Source organism: Terrapene carolina, unplaced genomic scaffold (assembly GCF_002925995.2).
Source record: "Terrapene carolina triunguis isolate 2854851 unplaced genomic scaffold, T_m_triunguis-2.0 Scaffold21, whole genome shotgun sequence".
In the NCBI taxonomy this organism is placed as follows: domain Eukaryota; kingdom Metazoa; phylum Chordata; order Testudines; family Emydidae; genus Terrapene; species Terrapene triunguis.
The window spans coordinates 24,085,154-24,109,896 of NW_020664372.1; the positions used below are offsets into that span (position 1 = coordinate 24,085,154).

The 24,743-nt window shown below is 39.7% G+C and overlaps 1 protein-coding gene across 1 annotated transcript in view; it reads left to right on the forward strand.

The window, feature by feature from the left end:
• PCCA (propionyl-CoA carboxylase subunit alpha) overlaps positions 1 to 24,743 on the forward strand; it is a 398,317-nt gene that overhangs the window by 238,536 nt on the left and 135,038 nt on the right. The window lies entirely within an intron of this gene.

The window sequence follows — 24,743 nt, forward strand, 5'->3', positions numbered from 1 at the left end:
TCAGAAAATATTGTGGATTCATGAGTAATTCAGTACCTTAATGAAGAGACATAATAGTTCAGGGTCCAATCCTGCAAACGCTTTCTGATGTGTAAATGTTTGCAGAATGAGGGCTTTACTTTGTAAGTGTACTCTTGAGGACAGAGATGCAATAGGAATCGTGTCTTTCCCCATTCTTTTGGGTAGCAGCGGTTGGTAGCCCACTTTAGCATTATTAATTGGCCATGAATTCGTAGGTATGTTGTGGCATGGCAGCCCCATGTAGTGCCCCTTGCTGGCCAAGTGTGGCATTGCCAGCATCAGTTTCCTTCCCCAAGGTGGGTCGTCTCCACTCTCCACATAGCGATCTGTGCTGGAGATGTGGCTTATCTCTCTGGCTTATCCGCTGTGAGAGGCTTTCTGGCTCTGGGATAGAGTACTCACGCCCAGGCTGGTTCCCCTGGCGTACCATTCTCAGCCCCTGCTGGGCTCTGTTCCTTGCATCATTCCCTGCCCTGTGTAGAACACTGGTTCCCCTGGAGTGTCTGGCCTTCTGCAGACCCTGACTCAGGGCCTTCCACAGGAGTCGACTCACCCCCTGAGGTTCCAGATCCCTGACTGAGCAATCTGTGCTTAGGCTTAGGTGTCCATTAAGCTGGCACCTGACCCTCCTTAGTCTCACCCCTCTGGTGTGGAAGCAGCCAGGGCCGGCTCCAGGCACCAGCTTAACAAGCAGGTGCTTGGGGCGGCCAAGGGAGAGGGGCGGCACCTGCTGCAATTTGGGGGCGGCAGGTCCCTCACTCCCTCTGGGAGCGAAAGACCTGCTCCTGAACTGCCGCCGCCAATCGCGGCTTTTTTTTTTTTTGCTTGGGCCGGCAGAAATGCTGGAGCCGGCCCTGGAAGCAGCTAATTAATTATGACACTGGTATAGCTGTCCCCAACTCCCCTAAAGGGGCTAGTCACTCTGTGTCATGGTAGTAACCAGTGCCAGAAGACTAATTCATTTCTTTTACTCTTTGGAAGACTGCGCTTGTTACTGCCATGATGTACACAGCTTTTACTGGTCTCAGGCCCAAGATCTTAAACATGAGCCTTTCTGAGTGAGCGGGGGTGGGGAGGGGCAAAGCTTTGATTGTACTCTGCACTGGCCAGCATGGAAAGTTAAGTAATCTGCTGGTGGTAGAGACAAGTAACACTTTCACCCTTCAAACAAGGAGGGGAATCATAAAATGAACTGTGGCTCTCAAAGTCCCAATTCATTCCCTCTTTTCATCTGGCTCTGATACAGTTTGATGTCCAGACAGAACTCAGCCAGGATATTTCATTCATCTGGTCAAATTTACATTTTTTGGTGTGAGGGAAAACAGAAAGCTCTTTCGGGCAAGGGTAGCCTCTTTGTTTATGCAATGCCCAGCACACTGGAACCCTGACCTCTAGATGCTATTGTGGTGCAAATATTATAATCCCAAAATTTTGGTGAACTCACCTACATTGGAGTTTCTCCAGGAGGTTTGACTGGAGTCCTGCAACAAAGCACTGTAGAAATGTGGGTACCAGCCATAGCAGTATTTTGTAGCCAGACACATTGAATACTCCATTTGAGTGTTGGGTGCCCAATTTATTACAAGGACAAATTAGAGAAGCCTGTGACTAGTCATTCTAGTCGCCATTACCTCTGAAAGGCAAGTTTGGAAATTAGTTCCCATATCCATACAAGAGCCACACTGTCTTTGTCACAAGGAAAAGGTTATTGTTATAGCTCCAGAAACCTTTCTGGTCAAGGTAAGTTCCTCTTTCCACAGTTTCTGGGAAGCAGTTCTCTCATCATTTTGTTCTAATCTTTGGAAGGTTGTGGCGTAAATGGGCATTCCTGGAGCTCTAAAGATATAGCTCAAGAATATGGACTACATATGCTGATTGTACCCTGTTCATCTCATTCCGTGCAAAATGCCAAAGCCTTAGGGCCTCGAGGGTGCTGCACCAGTTGGCATGCTAGGCTTCTGGGAAACTGTTCACAGCAGTCACCAGAGACACTAAGGGAAATATGTGTGAGCCTCATCTGAGGAAGATTTGCAAAAGTAATGAGAAATTTCTTACTTGATAATTTCCTTTAGCAGCTTCTCACCAAATTCAGCCCACTCTGGGAGTCTGGTAAAGTACTAGAATTTAAAATGAAAATTTTCTGTAAAGGGAGACTTAGACTACCTCTACACAGGCCACAGAAGTGAGTTCCCTGCCTGGTCGACAGACTTTGGCTAGTGGGGCTCATGCTAGTGCTCTAAAAATAGCCATGTAGAGAGCCCTTTGAAGTTGTGGCCTGGGTTGGCGCTTGAGCTGCAACTTCAAAGGGCTGCCTACACCGCTATTTTTAGAGCACTGCATGAACTCTGCTAGTCCAAGTCTGTTAACCAGGCTAAGAGGCTCACTTCCCCGGGCTGTGTAGACATAATGATAGTGTCTTGAGTTTAATTTTAATACTTTATTTCAAGTTGTCTTAATGCTAGTAATAGGTAGCTGGAGCATTTATGCAGCTATAGAAATCTTTTCTGCTGGCCTGAGCTGAAGGGCGGAGCTTAGTCCTGGAGCCTCCAGCAACAGCATTGGACTGCCTCCAAATTCTACAGGTGGGGGGCATTAGGTAGCTCATGAGTAATGAATGGGGGGAGAAGCTGTTCATAGAAAATTGTCAGGTGAGAAATTTCTCAATTTGTACGTGCAGGCAAGGGAAAAAGAAAAGTTCAAGGTTTACAAAATCTTTAACATTTTATTCCTAAAGAAAATATGTTCTGTGAATGTTAGTTTTAAACCACGGTTTAAAAGAAAAAACAAGTTCAAACAATTTCTACCCGAAAGTCAAATTTGTAAACCAAATGTTACGGGAGCAAGCTAGCCTGGTATTCTCTCAATGGTCTTGTGTAGTGGCAAGCCAACAAGAGCACACCCAGAGCTTAATTGTTACTTTTTCCTTAGAGTTTTGCTACACCAAACTCCCCCTTTCATATCTCCTCAGCATGAGGAAACAAGTCCTAGAGACCTACCTGAGCCTTCTCAGCTAATGTTGAATGTTACTGCGTATGGACCCCATGTACCACTGACTTGATGCATTAGTTTAAGAAGGCAGGGTTTAGAACCACAGCTTGAAAGGTGGAGATGTATTGTCATTATGAGGTAAGGATTAGCCTCTTTGCTGTCGGTGAGGCAGTATTGTGGATTTTCTGGACTTTCAGCTTAGTGTCCGACAGTTGATCCTGTCTGACTATGCCCAGTGAATAGAGTCCAAATGAATTTCTTGTAGCTTTCCCCTTCAGTTTTCACAAAGTAGTGGTTCAGAGGCCAGTATTTACTTATTGGTGAACAGCTTCACAGTCAATGTCCACATACGTTTTGAGGCTTATCCACTTTGTAACAATACAGTAGAACCTCAAAGATACGAACACCAGAGTTACGAACTGACGGGTCAACCGGACACCAAGTGAAACCAGAAGTAACTAATCAGGCAGAAGCAGAGAGAGAGAGGAAAAAAAGCAAATACTATGCTGTGCCTGTATTGCATCATAAAGGTAGGCACATCGGGGGCTGCCTGTCTCCCACCCCAGCCTCCCCCCCCCCCGACCCTCATGTGCGGGGCAGCCATTTATAGCAAGATGCCAGGACTGCCAGCCCAAGGCAGCCGGAGCCAGCCAGCGGAGCAGGCGCAGTGCTGGGGTCTGCACCACTTTCTCACACACACATCCTCCCCCGCGGTCAGGAAGGGGCGCACCGTTTTTACACACACCCCTGCCAGGAGGAGTACAAGCTGGCAAATTCATGCCGGGACTGAGTAGGGAGCTCAGCTGCTGCTGAAGCCTGGTCTGGAGGGTCAGCTGCTGGATCTGGACCCCAAACTGTGCTTTGTTCAGAGTTACAAACATTTCAGAGTTATGGACAACCTCCATTCCCGAGGTGTCCGTAACTCTGAGATTCTACTGTAGTAGCACTGCCTGCTGAGACCAAGTAAGAACAAAATGAAGTAAAAGGGTTTGCTGATGCATATTCACAAAAGAAATAAAAATAAAATTACCAATGATTTTTGAAAGATGAAGCCTTTTAAAGGAAAAATCTGTACAGATAAATATATATTGTATATAGTATTCTTTATAGTGCTTGTGCATTTTTCTTTTGTTTTTTTTCCAGATTAAGCAAATCTCTGGTTTCACCCTTAGCAAACTAAAGGTTTAAGCCCTTAGCTTGACTTTTTGATGTACTTTTAGCCTCACTGTTTCTTTCCAGTACCCACCGTATTTTGCATCAGAATTTCATTCTAACAACTTTATTACTTTTGGTTCAAGTCTATTGCAAAATATACCTGTACCAGTTTAACACGTTTGTTATTCTGATTAAAAAATAATGGAAAGGAAATATGCAAGACTTGGTCATACTACGTAAAAAAAACAACTAAAAAATAACCTCAGTGTCTGGTATGCCCCTCTCAGCAAATGTAACCGGGGAGGGCTTGTGCTATTTAGGCACAGCCCTTCTTTTGGAGATGTGGGGTGTTATGCCATCCTGGCGGAGAGTTAAGGGACACTGTAGCACCAAACTACTGCATCCCTTTTAAGTGGTGTACCATAATCTGCCCTCGTCTTGTCCAGTCAGTCCTGTCTCCTCAGGAGGTACTTTGTGTCCCAGGGGAATAATAAGGGAGTAGCATTGTGGGCAAATAAAGAACATCTTGCTCTGTGTAGGAGAACTGTTGCAAACTGTTGGAAGTGTGTAAATAACGAAGAAGAGCAGGATAAGGACCTTCGTTATTGGCAGCAGACCAAAAATGTTATCTGTTTGGTGGTCTTCAACAAGGCATGTAGTTCATTATGGGTGAAATGGATGTTTGAAGTCTGCATTTGTTTTTAGATCCAGGCTGGGTGATGGAAACAGAACAGCTAAACTGCACGTTTTAAAATTAACGTATCACTTTCTCATAAAATTTTGGAAAACTATTCCAGATCACTGTGATCCTCTTTGGAATTCCAGTTCTGTTGACTGTTTATTTTTGTACATACTGAAAGAAAGTTTTGAGGAATGAATGGATGTGTGAGGAATGAAATTTAAAAGTGGTATTTTGTACATGTATTATATCCTGTAAACCAGGTACAGCTGCTAATCAGAAGTCATTTTCTGCTGGACCTGAGTTGCAAACTGCATACTCCTCCCCTTCCACTCCCCCGCCCCCCCCTCCCCTCCCAAGAGCTGTATATGTCATTTACACAACTGACTCAACTCCAAGGATTCCCCATGTTTTTCCCCATGTTTTTCTACAGTTTATCCAATCCAACCTCATGCTGATCACACTACAGTTATCTGCATTCTAGCAAGTGATGGCTGGATGGAACTCCTTTCAGAAGACATCACTGCTGCACTTTCTTTTGGCTAGAGGGTAATCATGAAGTGATTCCACTACACAGCCAAAAGTATTTGTTCCTAGCCCCTGCCAGCTTGATGAGTGGAAAAACTAGATTCTGCAATTGAACCCAAATCCCTTGTATGATTGTGTGAAACACTAATTACAGGGAGCTGGCCAAATTCCATTGTGCTGGCAAGTTGAGTTATATTTTCATTAGGATCAAACACACAGCTTGTTGCAGTAATTCTCAAATAGACGGGGTGCTTTGTTAGAACAATCTGTGTGACATACGAATAATACAGGTTGACAAACTATACGCTATAGTAAATGTTTTAGCTGTATCAAAATGACCAGTTCCTATGAATGGGATTGTAACATGTTTGGAGCGTACGCAGGTGAGCTTTCTACTGTTTGCATGAGTGTCCACGCACAACCCCGCCACCAGTCCTTTTGGATAACTTTACCAACAATTAATTACAATGACTGCTGGAGATATGTAAAATAGTGATAGAAGAGCAGATATTTTTCTTTATATGGTATAACACTTCCTAAATTGTCCTTGTTTTTAAACCAAACTGGTTATTCTTTCAACGGTTTTCTTGGGAAACTGGAACAGATTTTTTCCAAGCTAATTAGCTAATGAAATGCTTTGTACCAGGAGGGTCAGTTACTAGTGTGATTATTTAACTGTGATATTCAGATAATAGGAGCACATATTTCCTACAGGAAGCAGCTGTGAATGATTGATGATTGTTTCATTGTTCAGCTTTCGCTTATTTTACATAGAACTGTCCCTGTTTATTCAGTAGGCCAGTTTATTGTGAAACTGGTGCCACCCACAGCTGCTGAACAGATTTACAGCATCTAGTAAAATTTTGAGGCCTTCTTGACAGAATTCGATCTTGTTTCAAGTGGAAACATATTTGGCTAAAGTGAATCCAGCTTATTTTATGCCTGTTTGATGTAGTTGAGCCTCTGAGATCTAACTCATGTTGTATAGCTGAATCTTCACGTTTTGGCTTCAGTCTTGTTTTCATTAGTGGCTTGGGAAGGGAATAGGAGAGAGTCTCCAGGTGTGGCTACATCATGCTATCTCATGGGTCTACTAATGTAATGTTTATACTTCTAAACCCAATTGCCAACAGCACTTCCTATGTGTTGCTTATGTTGGCTGCTAAGCATATTTTCCTAATTTTTATATGAGTTTTACCCTTTCATCATTTATGACTTGGAAAAAAACCAGTGAGACTACATGTCCATATTACCTGATACTGCATGTAAAAAGAATGGTAATGCATTAAAAATATTATTATCCTGCTTGGAAAAAAACTAGAGGTTTTCTTTGGTCTTGTGGCTGAGGCAGAAGACTAGAACCAGGATATCTAGATTATATTTCTAGGTCTTCTTGTGTGATCTTGGGCAAATTACTTAACTGCATTTTGCCTCATCATCAGTCAATGAGATTAATATTTTCTTATAATCCAGGAGTATTGTGAGGATATATTCATTAAGGTTTGTAAAGTATTTTGAGATCCTCTGATGGAAGACACTGCATAATTGCAAATTATTGTGTAAAATAATCATTTTATATAACTCCACATAGATTTGTATAGCTGTAATATGTAGTTATACCTGTATTAAAAATATTTGTCTCCAAAGAAATGTATCTGTTGTTAAGATAATGTGTTCAAATATTAAAATAAAAGCATTTTGTTTCTATCAGGAACAGCTGATTATACAGTACTGTTGGTCGAAAAGACTGTCAATCAGTTGATTCTCATTAAATTCCTGAAACAACTGACTCATATGACCTTACTAAGGCCACGATGCTGTATTCAAAATGAAATGGATGAACTAAGAAAACAGAAGCATTTGTATAAGTCTTTTTTGTGAGTTATTGTAGATTTGTATCCAACAGCAAACTAAACATTTTGGAATAAAACCTCACCTACATCCAGTAAGCTGTGGGACCGGTGAGCCGCAAATGAGTTGCTTGATTTCCCCTATCCTCTGTGTAGTTTGGAGCAGCCATTTAACTGTTCAGGGATCAATGGAGTGCAGCACCTTTCAGTCATGCTTGCTCCCAACCAGCATGTTGATGGGTCTGGGAGGGTGTGGCATAGAGTCCGCTCTGTGCCAGCCAAGGATTCTCTTATGCTGGGTGAATACGCAGCTTGGTTGTCCACTTGAAGAAGCTTTCTGGCTCCTTTGCCCCAGTGGAGAAGCACAAAGGGTCCAAAGCAGGAGCCAGCATCTGGCTCATGACATTCAAAAATAAAAAAATGTAGTGATCTAAAAATAAACTTAAATTTAGTAGAGTGATCTATGCAGGCCTCTTGCAAGGAGGTTGTGTTCTCATTTGTGGCACAGTCTCAATCATCAGTAAATAGTATCAGCAATATGCTATTTTTATAGAGCTGCAGTAATAACATGAGCAGTTATTGTAAATACAGCTAAACATTTATACTTCAGATTACTCTACAGATACCCCTCTGGTGTGAAATAAAGATAAAACACTTTATTTTCATTTGCTAAGGATGAGTAAGTACAACCCACTTGTGGCTTTACTTCAATCCACCACTTCTGAAATATGTAGTCATTCTTAGCTCATGAAAATAACACTGGCTCAGTCTGGGTCCTGATCTCCTCATCAACAACTCAAGCGTTGCTTTAATGATTTATTATGATGCCACCAGAACCCCTTGATGTATTTATGGAATCATTAAAGCTTCAGATGATTATTCCATTATTTCTTTTTCTTTCCCCGTGGACTACTAAGTCACTGAGAATCTTTTCCCCCCTTCTCTTTGTAATATCCTTGCATGTACTTGGATATACTTATATTTTCCCTTTGACTTTTTAAGCAGTACTTGTTGAGTACTTTTGACCTGTCCTAATAAATTATTTTTTCCTAAACCTTTTCCATTTTTGTTGCCCTTCCCTAAAGAAAGTTAAACCAGCTCACCTATATAATTATCTAGCTATTTTTAAAATCTGGCATTTGTTGTTCAACTTACTTATGATAAAAAGAAAATATATACACACACTTAGATGCAGATATATTAAATAGATTTTTAGCTACTAAAGCCTAACTAGAACTAAATAAAATATAAATGTTGCAAGAGAACATCTTAAAGTGGGTATCATGACATAGTTTTCATGGAAAGTAAATATCTTGAGAGACGTAATAATAATTTATTGGGACTAAGTCAATAGTAGGGGGATGCAGAGTACATACTGTTTGAAAGGAGAGCATTACCTCTGTGAAGATAAGTTCCCAGAGCCAGTTGGCCTCTTACGTTTGGGAGCCTATTGTGGTGATGGTTGGTCATGAAATTTGTAGGGTGGGGGAATAGTACTGTGGGCACTCACTCATGCAATCTTTGGAATTACCTACAATAAATAACACTGGTCTACAATTTTTGAGAAGTCGTCTGCTTCAGAGATAAAATGTGCTATTTATTATGTATTTTGATGTGCTGAATTCAAATATGACAATTAAAACAACTGATTGGCTACTGTTTCTAAGATATTTAAGTTTTTACATTTTATGTCTATGTATATTGTGTAGATAGTAGAGTTTTAATCATAAATTGTAAACCTAGGTCTTTTCATGTGTTTATGGTTGCTTTACATGATAATATTTCACCTGTCCTGTTGATGTAACACTTTAAAAATCAGCAAAAGGGTTATATAAATAAAATTTATTATGAAACAAAAGGCAAAAAACTATTATGTACATAGTTTAGTCCTATTCAGTGTCTACTCGGTGCTTCTTGGCTTGTCTCTTATATTCATTAAATGGAGCATCTCTCGTCACTGTCCAGCAGTAGTCTGCAAGCATTGATGGGCTCCATTTGCCCTGATAGCGTTTCTCCATTGTTGCAATGTCCTGGTGAAATCGCTCGCCGTGCTCGTCGCTCACTGCTCCGCAGTTCGGTGGAAAAAAATCTAGATGAGAGTGCAAAAAATGTATCTTTAGTGACATGTTGCAACCAAGGCTTTTGTATGCCTTGAGGAGGTTTTCCACCAACAACCTGTAGTTGTCTGCCTTGTTGTTTCCGAGAAAATTTATTGCCACTAACTGGAAGGCTTTCCATGCTGTCTTTTCCTTGCCACGCAGTGCATGGTCAAATGCATCATCTCGAAGAAGTTCACGAATCTAAGGACCAACAAAGACACCTTCCTTTATCTTAGCTTCACTTAACCTTGGAAATTTTCCACGGAGGTACTTGAAAGCTGCTTGTGTTTTGTCAATGGCCTTGACAAAGTTCTTCATCAGACCCAGCTTGATGTGTAAGGGTGGTAACAAAATCTTCCTTGATTCAACAAGTGGTGGATGCTGAACACTTTTCCTCCCAGGCTCCAATGACTGTCAGAGTGGCCAATCTTTCTTGATGTAGTGGGAATCTCTTGCACGACTATCCCATTCGCAGAGAAAACAGCAGTACTTTGTGTATCCAGTCTGCAGACCAAGCAAGAGAGCAACAACCTTCAAATCACCACAAAGCTGCCACTGATGTTGGTTATAGTTTATGCACCTCAAAAGTTGTTTCATGTTGTCATAGGTTTCCTTCATATGGACTGCATGACCAACTGGAATTGATGGCAAAACATTGCCATTATGCAGTAAGACAGCTTTAAGACTCGTCTTCGATGAATCAATGAACAGTCTCCACTCATCTGGATGGTGAACGATGTTGAGGGCTGCCATCACACCATCGATGTTGTTGCAGGCTACCAGATCACCTTCCATGAAGAAGAATGGGACAAGATCCTTTTGACGGTCACAGAACATGGAAAGCCTAACATCACCTACCAGGAGATTCCACTGCTGTAGTCTGGAGCCCAACAGCTCTGCCTTACTCTTGGGTAGTTCCAAATCCCTGACAAGGTCATTCAGTTCACCTTGTGTTATGAGGTGTGGTTCAGAGGAGGAGGATGGGAGAAAATGTGGGTCCTGTGACATTGATGGTTCAGGACCAGAAGTTTCATCCTCTTCCTCTTCCTCGTCTGACTCAAGTGAGAATGATTCTGGTGCATCGGGAACCGGCAGTCCTTCTCCGTGGGGTACTGGGCGTATAGCTGATGGAATGTTTGGATAATGCACAGTCCACTTTTTCTTCTTTGACACACCTTTCCCAACTGGAGGCACCATGCAGAAGTAACAATTGCTGGTATGATCTGTTGGCTCTCTCCAAATCATTGGCACTGCAAAAGGCATAGATTTCCTTTTCCTGTTCAACCACTGGCGAAGATTTGTTGCACAAGTGTTGCAGCATGTGTGTGGGGCCCACCTCTTGTCCTGATCTCCAATTTTGCAGCCAAAATAAAGGTGATAGGCTTTCTTAACCATAGTGGTTATACTGCGCTTTTGTGATGCAAAAGTCACTTAATCGCAAACATAGCAGAAGTTATCTGCACTGTTCACACAAGTACGAGGCATCTCTGCTCACTTTGGCTAAACAGAAATGTGTCCCTTTGCAAAATCAAACACTGACAAATAAGAGAGCACGACACTGTATGATTTCTAGAGCTGAAATAGGGCAATTTGTTCAGCAGAGTGATGTAAGCTTCGTTATGATTGCATCATCCATGACTTCTAGGAATAACATGATGCAATTCATATCATGTATGACGCAATACCAGCTTCAGATTGCATCATTCATTGTTTTGCCTAAAAAGCAAGTACCGTCCAAACCCAGTCATAGATTTATTCATAGATCCAGTCAAAGATGTATTTTAGTCATTTCTGGTTTAAATTGAGATCCCTTCCCTTTATAACTCACTTATCCTCCGCCATTCTCAAGTCAAGGGTCGTATATACTGACCCAATAGCATATCTTGAAAACTAGAGCCAATCAACAATTTTAAGCATCATTTTCGTTCTCAGTGACCCAGAATTAGTAAAGTTTGACTACATTTATTTCAGAAGCATTTTGGCTGTAGAGCAGTGTAATATAAAGGCCTGAACCTGATTGAGTATCTCCTCTCAGTATAGGCCTAAAGCAGCAGACACCACTGCAGCTGAGGATGCAGGGGATAAAACTAAAGCCTTCCTGCCTCCCATCAGACCAGGGGACCCTCCTTGAGGCATTGGGGTCATTTGTTGTTGTCCTCCACAGCACATGGAGAAATAACAGCAGCAGCCGTAAGAGCCTTCACAGATTTTTGAGATTACCAGTTACTTAACTCTGAATGAATACAGTTTTGTATTGTATTACCATTGGTTGCTGGTCCACCTTAATCCTACCCTTTCCTACTACTGCAGCTCTTCACCTGCTCAACCTTTACCCCTCTCCATTACTGGGCTTCTCACTTTCCTCTTCCTGCTCCGTTCCCCTTGGTTTCCCTCTCCCTTTATCTACTCTCCTCCCTGAGCACAACAATCCCTTCCTCTCACCTAATTCAATACCATTTAAAATTATGGGTTTTTTATAATAAGCATGTGCATGCACAAACACGCTTAATATGTAAAATATAAAATATATAATATATATAAAAAGACATAGAATTAACATTGAAGCCCCTTCACTGGGACTACTCACATGAATAAAGATAAGATCATAAGTGTTAGCATGATCAGGCCCTTAGATTGTAAGCTCTTCGGGGCATGGACTGTGTCCTCCCGTATGTTTGTATAGTGCCTAGCATATTTTGTATGCTATTGCAGTTTAAATATTAGCAACAAAATAAATGCTGCAAAAGTGGGAAGACAAAATGTCTCATTCAGTATTGTCCTTTAAGTTCTGCAATCTTTTACATATATGTATGCTAATTTTCCATTTTGTAACCCACTTAATTTATGGCTCACAAAAACTATAGTTAAGTAGAAAATATTGAATAAGGGATAGATAATGTATTTCTAGATTTATTATGGAATATTGCAATTTTAAACATTTTCCTTTTTTCTTTTATTCTGCTGCAGGAGTGGGATGGGATATAGAATAGCCTCGTTATTGTAGGAGTATTTCTCTGTTCCCTGCAATGATTCCAAAAGCTCTTGCACACTTCATCAGTATTATTGTAATTCTTTGGCTGCAGGATATTTGGCAGCTGTTGCACCCCACTGGCAAATCCTATTCATACTTCTCTTCCATTCACCATTGCCATTGGAGAATTGATTTCTCTCTCTCCTGCTCTAACCTTTCCCAATTCATTTTGGATTGTTCAATGTGAAACATTTTAATTTCATATCATACAGCCATTCAGCTCACAATCCTTTTTTAACCTGTCACCAGGGTAACAGCATAGCATGCTTTCTTTAGGCAATCAAGTTTTTATTTCACATGCTTAATGTTGCATTAAATGTTTGCATTTTGTTTAACCCCCTTAAATACTTTGAACTGCAAATATGTTCTGTAGGGTAATGAAGTCTCTGATTTCAGTGTCAAGTCTTCATAAAAATTGCCTTATTTAAAATAAAATGTCAGAAGATGAATCCAGTTAATGAGAAGATTATTTAGTAAAATCCCAAATGGCTGAATAGGATGTGCATCTGAGAATGAGAACAAAAGTTTTCCATTGGAAAAACATTCCAGATGCCTATAATCGCTGGACCTGCACAAATTAGAATTACATTTACCTGTATGTGCTCCTAATTGCATTAGTGCATATGAATTATTAACATTGCAATAACATAACTAAGACATGAAAAAGATTTGCTACACCAGTCATCCTGTGAAATTTGCATATGATGCGGTTGACTAGAGAAACACAACATGAAAAACTTGATATTTTCCCTTCTCTCCAAATATCATGACACTAACTAATCTGTAGTTTTGGTAGATATTGGAATATTAGAATAAAAGGAGTGAATATAAAATATCTAACTAAATAATTTAAAAAAGTAAAATAAATCAAAATGCACATTGTGATCTCATATTGGTTGCTTTTAAATATGACCCTGTGAACCAAATCCAGCTTGTCTTGCTCAGATGAGTAGGGCCAACAAGTTTTTTTCTTCATTGTCTGTTTTTTTGTTTTTTTTAAATAGATTATAGTAAATATTCTTAAAATGAGCAGAGGTATATAACATGCTTTGATAATTCAATGTTTTTAAATTATTGCTTAAAGCTTTTTTTCCTTTGGTCAGATTTTTTTTCTCTGTTACATGGGTGGAAATACAGAGTAGGTCCATTGATTTAAACTTAATTCACGCCAGTGTTCTGAAGCACAAAATATGGTTTAACAATATATCCAGGCTTTAAAAAATAACACTTCATTGTTACGCAATTTTGACATTTTGGAGTAGTAATATTAATGTACACACCCTTGCCTTTTAAAATCACATACATGCATGATATTATAAAGATGCATTTGCTTTGGTGTCCCATCCTAAGTGTTTGAGGTTTTGATATGATAAAGCTTTTCTGTCTTGGTGAGTTCATTGCTTATGATAGAGCAGACCCATATAGTTGGCTTTGTAAGGATTTTTTTTCTTTTAATGGCATTCAGCTAACCATACCAGGATTTAAGTGCCATTTCGTCTATTAATTTCCAAGCTCTTTCCAGTTTCCTCTTATTCCAAGTTATACTATAACTACCAAATGTTAATGCCTGCCAAAAAAGTGGTTACTGAATTTTGCCAAAAGGAGCCAAACATATGGGAACAGTTAATTTATTGATTCTTTTAACCTCAAGGGAGCTCTTACGGAGAGTATATTACCTTTTATTTCATGTACTTTAACAAAAAGAGCTATTGGCTTGAAATTTGATATGCCAATATACATGCTGAACTTCAGTACAGTTATGTTCAATTTAGTCTTGTTTAAGAATACGATTAAGAGTGTAGAAGATTGAACTGGGACTTAATTGTTATTCTTTTAGTGTCAGATCACCTCTGCGTAATTGTGTGTGTGTTTAATTGAAAATTAAAGAAGCATTTTTCAGATGGAAAGAGGTCTTAATCCCTTCCTCGTGCTTGATAAGGCACTTTCAGGTACATACATTAGAGAAGGATAATCCCAGAAAGGGATTTTTGTTATTGCTTTCTCTGGTATTACTTTCTCTGTGTTCTCTTCTGTGGCCCTTTTTCAGCAGCATAAGCTAATTCTCACACGGACACAATCAGAATCAGGATAATGTTCCTCAAAAAGCACGTCAGTCTTCCTGCACTTTCTTTTTCTGAGAAGGGTATGTGGCTCCCTCTTTCTTGGCCCAATTCTAGTCTCATGCCATTGTAAATTAGGAGGAACTCCACTATGTCAATAGTGATACCAATGTAAAACTGCTGTAGGTCGGGTCACAGATAGGCCCATTTGTTTACACCTCATAATGTGGACTTGTCTATTTCTGATATGGGAAGAGGGTTTGCAAGAATGGATCACTAATCTGGGTCTTTAGTGAGTAAACCACCTCAATAAATGCACATCTATATTTGTTTCATGAAACTCTCTTTGCTCCAGGTAATATGTGTACTTTGCTCTGTCATTGTGTTTGCTTTTAAAGGAAAACTGTAATTATCCGTTGTAATACCTCAGATGGTTGAGTGAGTATTTAAATAGAATGTACCTTAAAACAAATTTACTCTGATCTCTAATGGCTTTTCATAAGATCTGAAAGAGCTGAATTTTCTTTCCTAATCTGTTTTGAGACTGTTTGATTATTAACAATACTGTATTATATTTCAAGCATTTAACTGTTCAGTGATTTACTTCTCTTTGTAATTAGATGTAGTGATTTAGTTTAATTTTCTCTTAACAAATATTTTACCCTTTCAAAGAATCTAATCTGAACAAGAATTAGGGCAAGGTCCTGGTTCGATTGAAATCCAAGGGTGTTTTCCCATTGTATTCAGAGGGAGTCATAGTGGCTCCCAGGTCTTTTGTTCTATGTTTGTGCAGTGCCTAGCACAATGGGGTCCTGGTCCATGAGTAGCGCTCCTAGATGCTACAATAATAATAATCTGCTAGCTATTATGGTAGTATTTCTTGATCTATTATATACCAGATTTAAAAAAAACAAAACAAATGAAAACACTAGGGCTGTCAATTAATCACAGTTAACTCACACTATTAACTCAAAAAATTAATCGCAATTAAAAAAATTAATTGCAATTACTCGCAGTTTTAATCGCACCGTTCAATAGAATATTAATTGAAATTTATTAAATATTTAGGATGTTTTTCTACATTTTCATATATATTCTGTTTTGTAATTGAAATCAAAGTGTATATTATTTTTTATTACAAATATTTGCACTGTAAAAATGATAAACAAAAGAAATTAGTATTTTTCAATTCACCTCATAGAAATACTGCAGTGCAATCTCTTTGTCCTGAAAGTGCAACTTACAAATGTAGATTTTTTTGTTTGTTACATAACTGCACTCAAAAACAAAACAATGTAAAACTTCAGCACCTACAAGTCCACTCAGTCCTAGTTCTTGTTCAGCCAATCACCAAGACAAACAAGTTTATTTACATTTATGGGAGGTAATGCTGCCCTCTTCTTATTTACAATGTTACCAGAAAGTGAGAACAGGCATTTGCATGGCACTTTTGTAGCCGGCATTGCAAAGTATTTACGTGCCAGATATTGTAAACATTCGTATGCCCCTTCATGCTTCGGCCACCATTCCAGAGGACATGCTTCCATGCTGATGAAGCTCGTTAGAAAAAGAATCTGTTAAATACATTTGTGACTGAACTCCTTGGGGAAGAATTGTGTCCTGCTCTGTTTTACCCACATTCTGCCATATATTTCATGTTATAGCAGTCTTGGATGATGACCCAGCACGTGCTGTTTTATTTTAAGAATGCATTTTGTGAAATTTACAGTAAAAGTAAAGAAGGTACCAATGTGAGATTTCTAAAGATAGCTACAGCACTCAATCCAAGGTTTAAGAATCTGAAGTGCCTTCCAAAATCTGAGAGGGACAAGGTGTGGAGCATGCTTTAGAAGTATTAAAAGAGCAACACTCCAATGAAACTACAGAACCCCAACCACCAAAAAAGAAAATCAACCTTCTGCTTGTGGCAACTGACTCAGATAATAAAAATGAACATGCATTGGTCCGCACTGCTTTGGATTGTTATCGAGCAGAACCCATTGTCAGCATGGACGCCATGTCCCCTGGAATGGTGATTGAAGCATGAAGGGACATATGAATCTTTAGCACATCTGGCACGTAAATATCTTGCGACGCCAGCTACAACAGTGCCATGAGAACTCCTGTTCTCACTTTCAGGTGACATTTTCACAAGAAGCGGGCAGCGTTATCTCCTGCAAATGTAAACTAACTTGTTTATCTGAGCGATTGGCTGAACAAGAAGTAGGACTGAGTGAACTTGTAGACTCTGAAATTTTTATTTTTGAATGCAGTTTTAATTGTACATAATTCTACATATGTAAGTTCAACTTTCATGATAAAGAGATTGCACTACAGTACTTGTATTAGGTGAATTGGAAAATACTATTTCTTTTGTTTTTTTTACAGTGCAACTACTTGAAATCAAAAATAAATATAAAGTGAGCACTGTACACTTCGTATTCTGTGTTGTGATTGAAATCAATATATTTGAACATGTAGAAAACATCCAAAAATACTTATTTAAATAATATTCTATTATTTAACAGTGCGATTAATCACGATTAATTTTTTTAATCGCTTGACAGCCCTAGAAAAAAACATTCAAAAACCATTAGTAGAATCATGGTCTCATTGAAATCAATGAGATTTTTAGTTTAGAAGGGAAACGTATATTGCACTTTTGTAGATCTCTCTGACTACAGTGACATCCATAAATTGAGTAGGAGGTGCCTCTTGCCTAGGGTGCCCATATCTTCAAAAATCTGTTTTCAGAGCTGGGCTCCCAGTTAGGTTGTTAGTTGAGGGTTTAACTGCAGTCCCAGGATATATGGTGTCTGGAGTTCCTACTTTTGCTGTGAGGTTGGGCTAAGCAACAATAGGTGCTGCTCTGAAACACTTTGACCCAGCAGCAGGAGTTTCCCCCAGCCCATGCTGCCCACTTTTCTACAATGCAGAGAATGTGATTGTGTAGTTTACCTACTACAAAGCAGCTCCTCCTCTGGCCTGATCCAGGCCCCCATTGGTGCCTCAGACCAGCAGCACCCTACAAATCAGTGTGTCTTCCTTACTGGCTTCCCCTTAACACAGTTACAGCCCCTTTCCTTCCCCAACCCCAAAACTGCTTCGCACCTCTGCAGGCCACTTCCACCTTGTCTGGGCCACAGCTGCTCAACCCCTAAATCCCCAATGTACCCCACGACTACTTCAAGGCACCTACTCCTCCCAGGTCCACCCACTTCCATTTCCTCGACCAGCAGCAACTTGCCCATTCCTGAATTCCTGGCTTTCCTCGTCTGCTGTTACAACAGCCTTCCTGGTCCCAAATGCTGGCTGCCCCCAAACCTCCTCCCCTATTTCAAAGTTCTCCAGCTCCCCAGTCTCTCATAATCCACCAGCTTCCCATGTCCCCTTTAGCTTCAACTCCCCCATTCCTGACTTCATCTGTAAGTTACCCCATTTTGATCTCCAACTTGAGATTTCTCTGACCCACCCCTGCTCTGAGCTCCTCATCTGCTGTTCCCCCGCACCTGTGAGAACTCAGGTCCCAGCTGCAATCCTCAGTGCTCCACAAATTTACTTCCCTAGTCCCCTTCTAATTTATAGGAATCTTCCCAAGAGGGGACCAGGGGGCTGATGGCCTTTCTCCCTCTCCCTGGTTTTCAGGGGGTTGCCAGCTGGCTCACTTCCCCCACTTCCCAGCTTGCATCTTCTGGGGACTACTAAGTGGGGATGTTGCTTCCACAGTCCATCAAGGTAGGAACAAAATTCTTCAGGGGTAGAATCGGCTGCCCTCCCTCCCTCACAAAGAAGGGCTCAGGGAAGTGCCACCTTCAATAGGTGGCCTTGCCTTGCATTCTGAGGGAATCTACATCAAATGTGGGCAAGAAGACATTGACCATAGAGAGACCCTGGCTGCTGTGATATGGGGCATCCCTGAGCCGGGGTGGGTTCAGTGGGAAGGGGAGAGAGCACCCTATCCCCCTAAATCTCAAAATCTCTTCCTGATGTATCTCTATCCCCGTGCCTGCACATTGCCAGACAGCTAATATGGGTTTTCATTTTGAAATTATAGTTGTTGTACTCTTGCCCTTCACTTCTCCCTGTTCAGCTGCTACTGGTAGTTTTTCCTCTGAGTTTCCAGGAGACATCAATTAGAATACTATAGATCAGGGGTAGGCAACCTATGGCACGTGTGCCGAAGGCGGCACGCGAGCTGATTTTCAGTGGCACTCTCACTGCCCGGGTCCTGGCCACCGGTCCGGGGGGCTCTGCATTTTAATTAAATTTTAAATGAAGCTTCTTAAACATTTTAAAAACCTTATTTACTTAACATACAACAATAGTTTAGTTATATATTATAGACTTATAGAAAGAGACCTTCTAAAAACGTTAAAATGTATTACTGGCACGTGAAACCTTAAATTACAGTGAATAAATGAAGACTCGGCACATCACTTCTGAAAGGTTGCCGACCCCTGCTATAGATGCTGGACCAAAATGATCAGTCATGTAGCTTTGTTGAAGTCAGTTTGGCCGTATATCTGGCTTTGTTCCTAATCCTGCGATACTTGCTTCTGGAAATGATTTGTTTTCTGTGTTTCATCCATCTTGTAGAATAACTGTTTACCTTTAGGATTTCAAATACATTGTTGTTTGCAAGTCAACAAAATATAATGTATGTCATATTTGTGCAACTTCCATTGAATATTTTTACTTTTGAATTACTTACCAAAGTATGGCAAGTTTATTTTTCTCTATTTTGTCATCTCTGGAAGTGAAGTGTGCTAGAAAAAACAATGTTTTTACGTGTAATAGTGACAAAAGTGCATCCAATTGGACCCTGGCATCAACATTTTCTATGATTGGCACTTACTTCAGTGATTTTTGTGCTTTCATTTCACAGTCAGTTTTTGTGTGCAGCAGAGAAGCATCTTTTTGAACATTTAGCCCATATCCAAAACAAAGTGAACAGTAAAGATCAAACACATTTATGGTTTATTTCTCATACACTTGGAGTATAGAATGGCAGATTATTACATAGTTGACCTGCATATTCTGCCTTGAGTACACACCATACATATTTATTTGAGTCAGGTTGCAAGGGGGTTTATAAATCAGGGCAGATTTTGCCCTTTTAATAGTTGTCACAGCTGTACCTCCGAAGTTATAATTACGGTATGAAAGATTTTTTGTTGGCTTGAGATACTTAACCATCTTTAGCTTAGTTGCAACAGCTCATTGAAGGAATAGGCAGTCCAAATTAGAGCTATGTTTTATACTTATAAAGACCCAAAGCGTGCATTTGAATCTGCATAGGTGGACTCTTGTACCCACATAAGACTCCATTTAAGTCAGTCAAGTGCTCCGTACCAAGTTGCATAATAAAAAATTAATAGAATGCAGCCTGCCTCAGTCTCCCCATCTGTAAAATGGGGATAATAATACTTGCAGTTGCCAACCTCACAGGGCTGTTGTGTGTGTATATGCAGAACTTTGTAAACTTAAATTGCTGTATCATGGATAGGTTTTAAATGGTATCTAGAAACTACACTTGTAACAAAGGACTTCATAGAAAATAAGGTAGAAATTAGTGCAGCATATTGGAAATAAGGCAGCCTTGTTCTATAAACCCATCACAAACTAAGCAGAATTGGACTGCAGTAAGCCAGTACTTGGATGGGACACATCCAAGAAATAGTTAAGTATTACAAATGTGGTGTTGGTCATTAATTAAGTGGTGCTGAATCATTACCTCAGCATGATATTGGGAAAGGCTGAACTGCAGAGACTGTTCTTAAGATGAGCTATAAAACAGACCCTGATTACTTGTGGACATTACATTTCCTATGGAGCTTTTCAAAAGACTACGGCTTTGCCAGCATCCTGGCAAAATTCCATTAGGTATGTTTTGACTACCTAAATTTCCTCTACAGTTTCAACTGACTACAGTAGCCTTCTTTACTTCTTGCTCTAGGCCAGGGATCGGCAACCTTTGGCACATGGCCCGTCAGGGAAATCTGCTTGCTGGTCGGGACGGTTTGTTTACCTGCAGTGTCCGCAGGTTCGGCCAATTGCAGCTCCCACTGGCCTCGGTTCGCAGTTCCAGGCCAATGGGGGCTGCAGGAAGTGGCGCGGGCTGAGGGATGTGTTGGCCGCCGCTTCCAGCAGCTCCTATTGGCCTGGAGCAATGAACCGCGGCCAGTGGGAGCCGCAATCGGCTGGACCTGCGGACGGGGCAGGTAAACAAACTAGCCCGGCCAGCCAGGGGCTTTCCTTACACAAGCTGCGGTCCCAGTTTGAGAAACACTGCAATAATGGATGTGGTTTGATTTTAGTTTTAAAGTGATTAGTGGTGACTCAGAGAACAACATGCTAAAATGCTGGCAAATTTCACCATTAAATTAATAGACCAAAACACGCACTGAATGCTTCTAATTGTTCAAAAACTCATCAGGTGTTCAAAGTTGTCTTCCATAAATGTAAGGTTGAATGCATATTTTAATATCAAGAGGTCTTAATACATAATATTTTACTAAATCTAAAAACTGAGTTTAAACTATAGCCAACACCGTCCCTATTTTCAATATAGACAGAAAACATGTAGTAATTCTGAAGCACAAGAGTGAAAAATATAATGCAAGCAAAAATGAGTTTGGTATCTTAAAATAAGACCCAAATATCTGCATGACAAAACTACTGCCAAACTAGACAGAGTTGGCATTGTCTGCTCAAGCAAGCTCAGGCTTTAGGATTAGAGCCCTGTAAATCTTTGGAAATTCACTTTCTATCATGGACCATTTTTGTGGATCGGATACAAATTTTGTATCTGAGCAGGGCTCTAATTAGGATAGTCTAGGTGGTACAAATAGGACTGTAATGCACAGAAGATCTCTGCAGGAAAGCCTGTGGCTTAAGTCAGTGTTAGTCCTTCACTTTCATGAGCAGTATTACAGTTACTGTTACCATTTAGTATTAAACTATTTAAAATTTTTTTTACAGAAAAAGGTGTAAAATGCAATGATCTGTGTAATGCCATTCAGTGTTTTCAAAATAAAATATTTTAATGTACGATAATACATTTGGTAGAAAAAATGGTTAAAATACAATAATTTTAATGGCAAGTGTAGTAATTCTCTTCTTTTTGACTGCTCTCAACTGCAATACGTTTCTTAACATAAGTCAGTACCATTGATTGATATAAGTAGTTTACGTGAATAGTCCCTACCGCCATAAGTAGTTCCATTGACTTGGATAGATCTGCTTATGTAAGTAATGTTTGCAGGAATGTGCTCATATATACTTTAAATTATTTTTTAAATAAATTCCTCTTCTTTGTACTTGGCAAAACATGATCTCACGATTCTGTATGTCACCTACAAGGACACCACAAACATAAAACAAGGAGCAGCATCTCTTATCCAGCGTTAGGGTTTTTAGTGTTTGATTTTTCCCAGGAGAAGCAGAACACTGAATTTGGGCCCTGACAAGTAATAAGAGGTAATGAGTTTGATATCTTAATGTAAATTCCTTTATTTGTAATTTTAAGACTATACTGGCTTTTGACTAATAGTTTAGAATCACTTCCCTTGTTGATTTAGGACCTGATCCAAAGTCAATGGGAGGCTTTTCATTTATTTCAATGGGAATTGAACGAGGCCCTTATGTTGGTGTAAATCCAGGGAAACTCCATTTTGTATTTATCCAGGTAACCTTCAATGTTACTTAATCATTTTAGTACTCAATATTCAGCTAGCATGTCCATCAGCTGGCTGACAAAAGGGTGTTCGGTGTCTATAAATTTGTGTATTCTTGATCCAAATTTAATACAAAGCAAATTAAATAGAAATACCATTTTGCCAGAACTGTTGAGCAGTTCATTCAGGCTTTGTCTCATAAGTTTGCACATTATGAGTAGGATAGGTTATTTTTTTTCTATGACATACTCAGAACTGTAATTTAGATTAATGATATAGTTTATTGCTTTTGGTGAGATGCATATACATATAGTAGAGAGAGAGAATGTGTTTTTATATGTGTGTGTATATGTGTGATACATGCGTGCATGAGTGTGTGTGTCTGTATAAAATATATGAAGTTGCTGAGTACAATATTCCCAGTTTTTAGGCCTCTGTCACATAATTTTTAGTTCTTAAAAATATCCCGTGAAAGTGCTGCTTTTATCTTTTCTGTGCAGTGATGAACTTTTATGTTGGAAAGTGTTGAAAGTACTCAGATAGTAAAGCTTAGATTTTTGTTTTGTTTGGCAGTACACTTCTGTTTAGAATTCCTTTAATCTATCCATTCCCTGCTTTTTTATTCATCTTGATAGCTGAAGGTTCTCGGAAGGATTTTTCTTTATATATAAAATTATTAAATTAATAATGCACAAAAGTGTGAGGTTTTTCTTTCTTATTTGGGGGAGTGCCATGATAAGATGGACTCTTGTATGAGCTGTAAAATTTCTATTTGCCTTTCTTGGTTTTTTTTTTTGTTGTTTTTGTTTTTTTTGAAAATAACAAAAAAACCCAACAATTTATATGGTAGATCTAAAGTTTCATTAAAATTGCTTATGCCCTGTCCCAGGCATTTTAAGTGGGCCATCTGTCTAAACATCTCTCTATTTTTTCTGATCATTTCCTCGACTTATTCATGAGCCATGGGAGGGCTCCTTTGTAGTCTCCATGTAGCTGGTTCAGTCTACCCCCACTGAATACATCTATGTGCTTGCATAACATATCTTTTCACAGTGCTGGAAATTCTCTGAACTTGGTTCAGATGAATGGCCCACTTTCTGAAGGTCCTCCTCCCCCACCCCCCCACAAAGATTTGTATGCAGAAACTGACCTCCGTGGCTACAGAATCCAGCACATTATTCTTGATCATTTTACAGGCCACCTGCTGTGAAAGTTATGATGAAGGATTTCTAATGATTCTTTGACCATTAACATTGTTTTAAGTCAATATTTCACTTTTATTTAACTGCTGAATAGGTAATTGTACAATTGAAAAACAGCTTTACTGAGTGTCACATAATCTAGTTTTGCAATGCTCATAATCCTTGATAATTGGAGAATTTGTTAGGATAGTTTGGGCTCTGTATTTACCTAAAATTTTATGCAGCAACAATATAAAAAGTGTAGAGCATTTGTAGGATTTTTTAGAACATTATAGCTCACATTTTGAATGGTAAGAAATCTATACTCAATTTCATGATCCTTTAGGAGCTGGTGACATTTATTGTAGCCGATTACATCATTAACAGCAATCGAGAGACAGGAGTTTATTTGCCCCACACTACAGAAAATTGTAGTTTTATTGAGCTCCTCCATTCTGATTGGTTGGTGACAATCAAAGTGGACAGGCCTGGGGCAGAGCTATTACTTGATTTGCTATTGTGAATGTCTGTTTTCCTTGGTTGCTTGACTAGAATAGATAAAAGTTTACTTAATATGTGTTTTCCAGGAACACAATAAGTGTGTGTCGATCTAAAATTTCAGCAGTTGGCAGTTTCCCTCACTGAAAACATATTGCAGCAAAGAAAAACAGAAGTATAATTGCTGCTGTTCATATAATGTTAAATAAACCTTTTATGGGTGGAGGAGGGAAGAGAAAACATATGTTCAGATAAATTATGAGACTAGGTCAGCATTTATTAAGTTCAGGATGATGTCAGAGATAAACAGGATGTAAATACTCCAAATTACAGACCATTTCCCCTATCGTATTCTTTAATAATGTAGCAAGAGAAATTTGCATAGAAGTGACTCTAATATTTAGGGCTAGATTATCCCCTTACTCCTGGTATGTGCCCGTCTACTGTTTTTCTTAACATTTCCCTCAGGTTCCAAGTACAGAGGCTCCAAATTATCTTAACTTCATAATACCTGTGTGATTGAGGGAGACCTGTGTGATTGCTGTGGACCATGTTCACCTCTGCCCTATACCCTCTTCCTGTTGGTACTGTCTCTGCTTCTCCCCTGCTCTGCCCTTTCCACTGCAGTTCCTCACCCCTCTCCTCCTATACATGCTCACATAATACTAATCTCAAGGGAGAACAACACACAGTAGTCTGTGGAGGCCACCCCCCTCTACCCAATAACCATAAGCACATCCCCCCTCTCTGCACTTGTTTCCACCAGCACCCAAAACCAACCATTCTTTTTTGCTGTTGTACTAGTCCCACCATCCTTTGCCAGTCCCAAAGGATTATGGGGTTTAAGTCCCATCAAAGGAAGATTATGTGAAACTTTTTGCCCCAGGTCTAAAAAAGGTTGTCCCACACATTTTATAATGGTAAAAGTAAGTGTGTGTGTGTGTGTGTGTGTGTGTGTGTGTGTGTGTGTGTGTGTG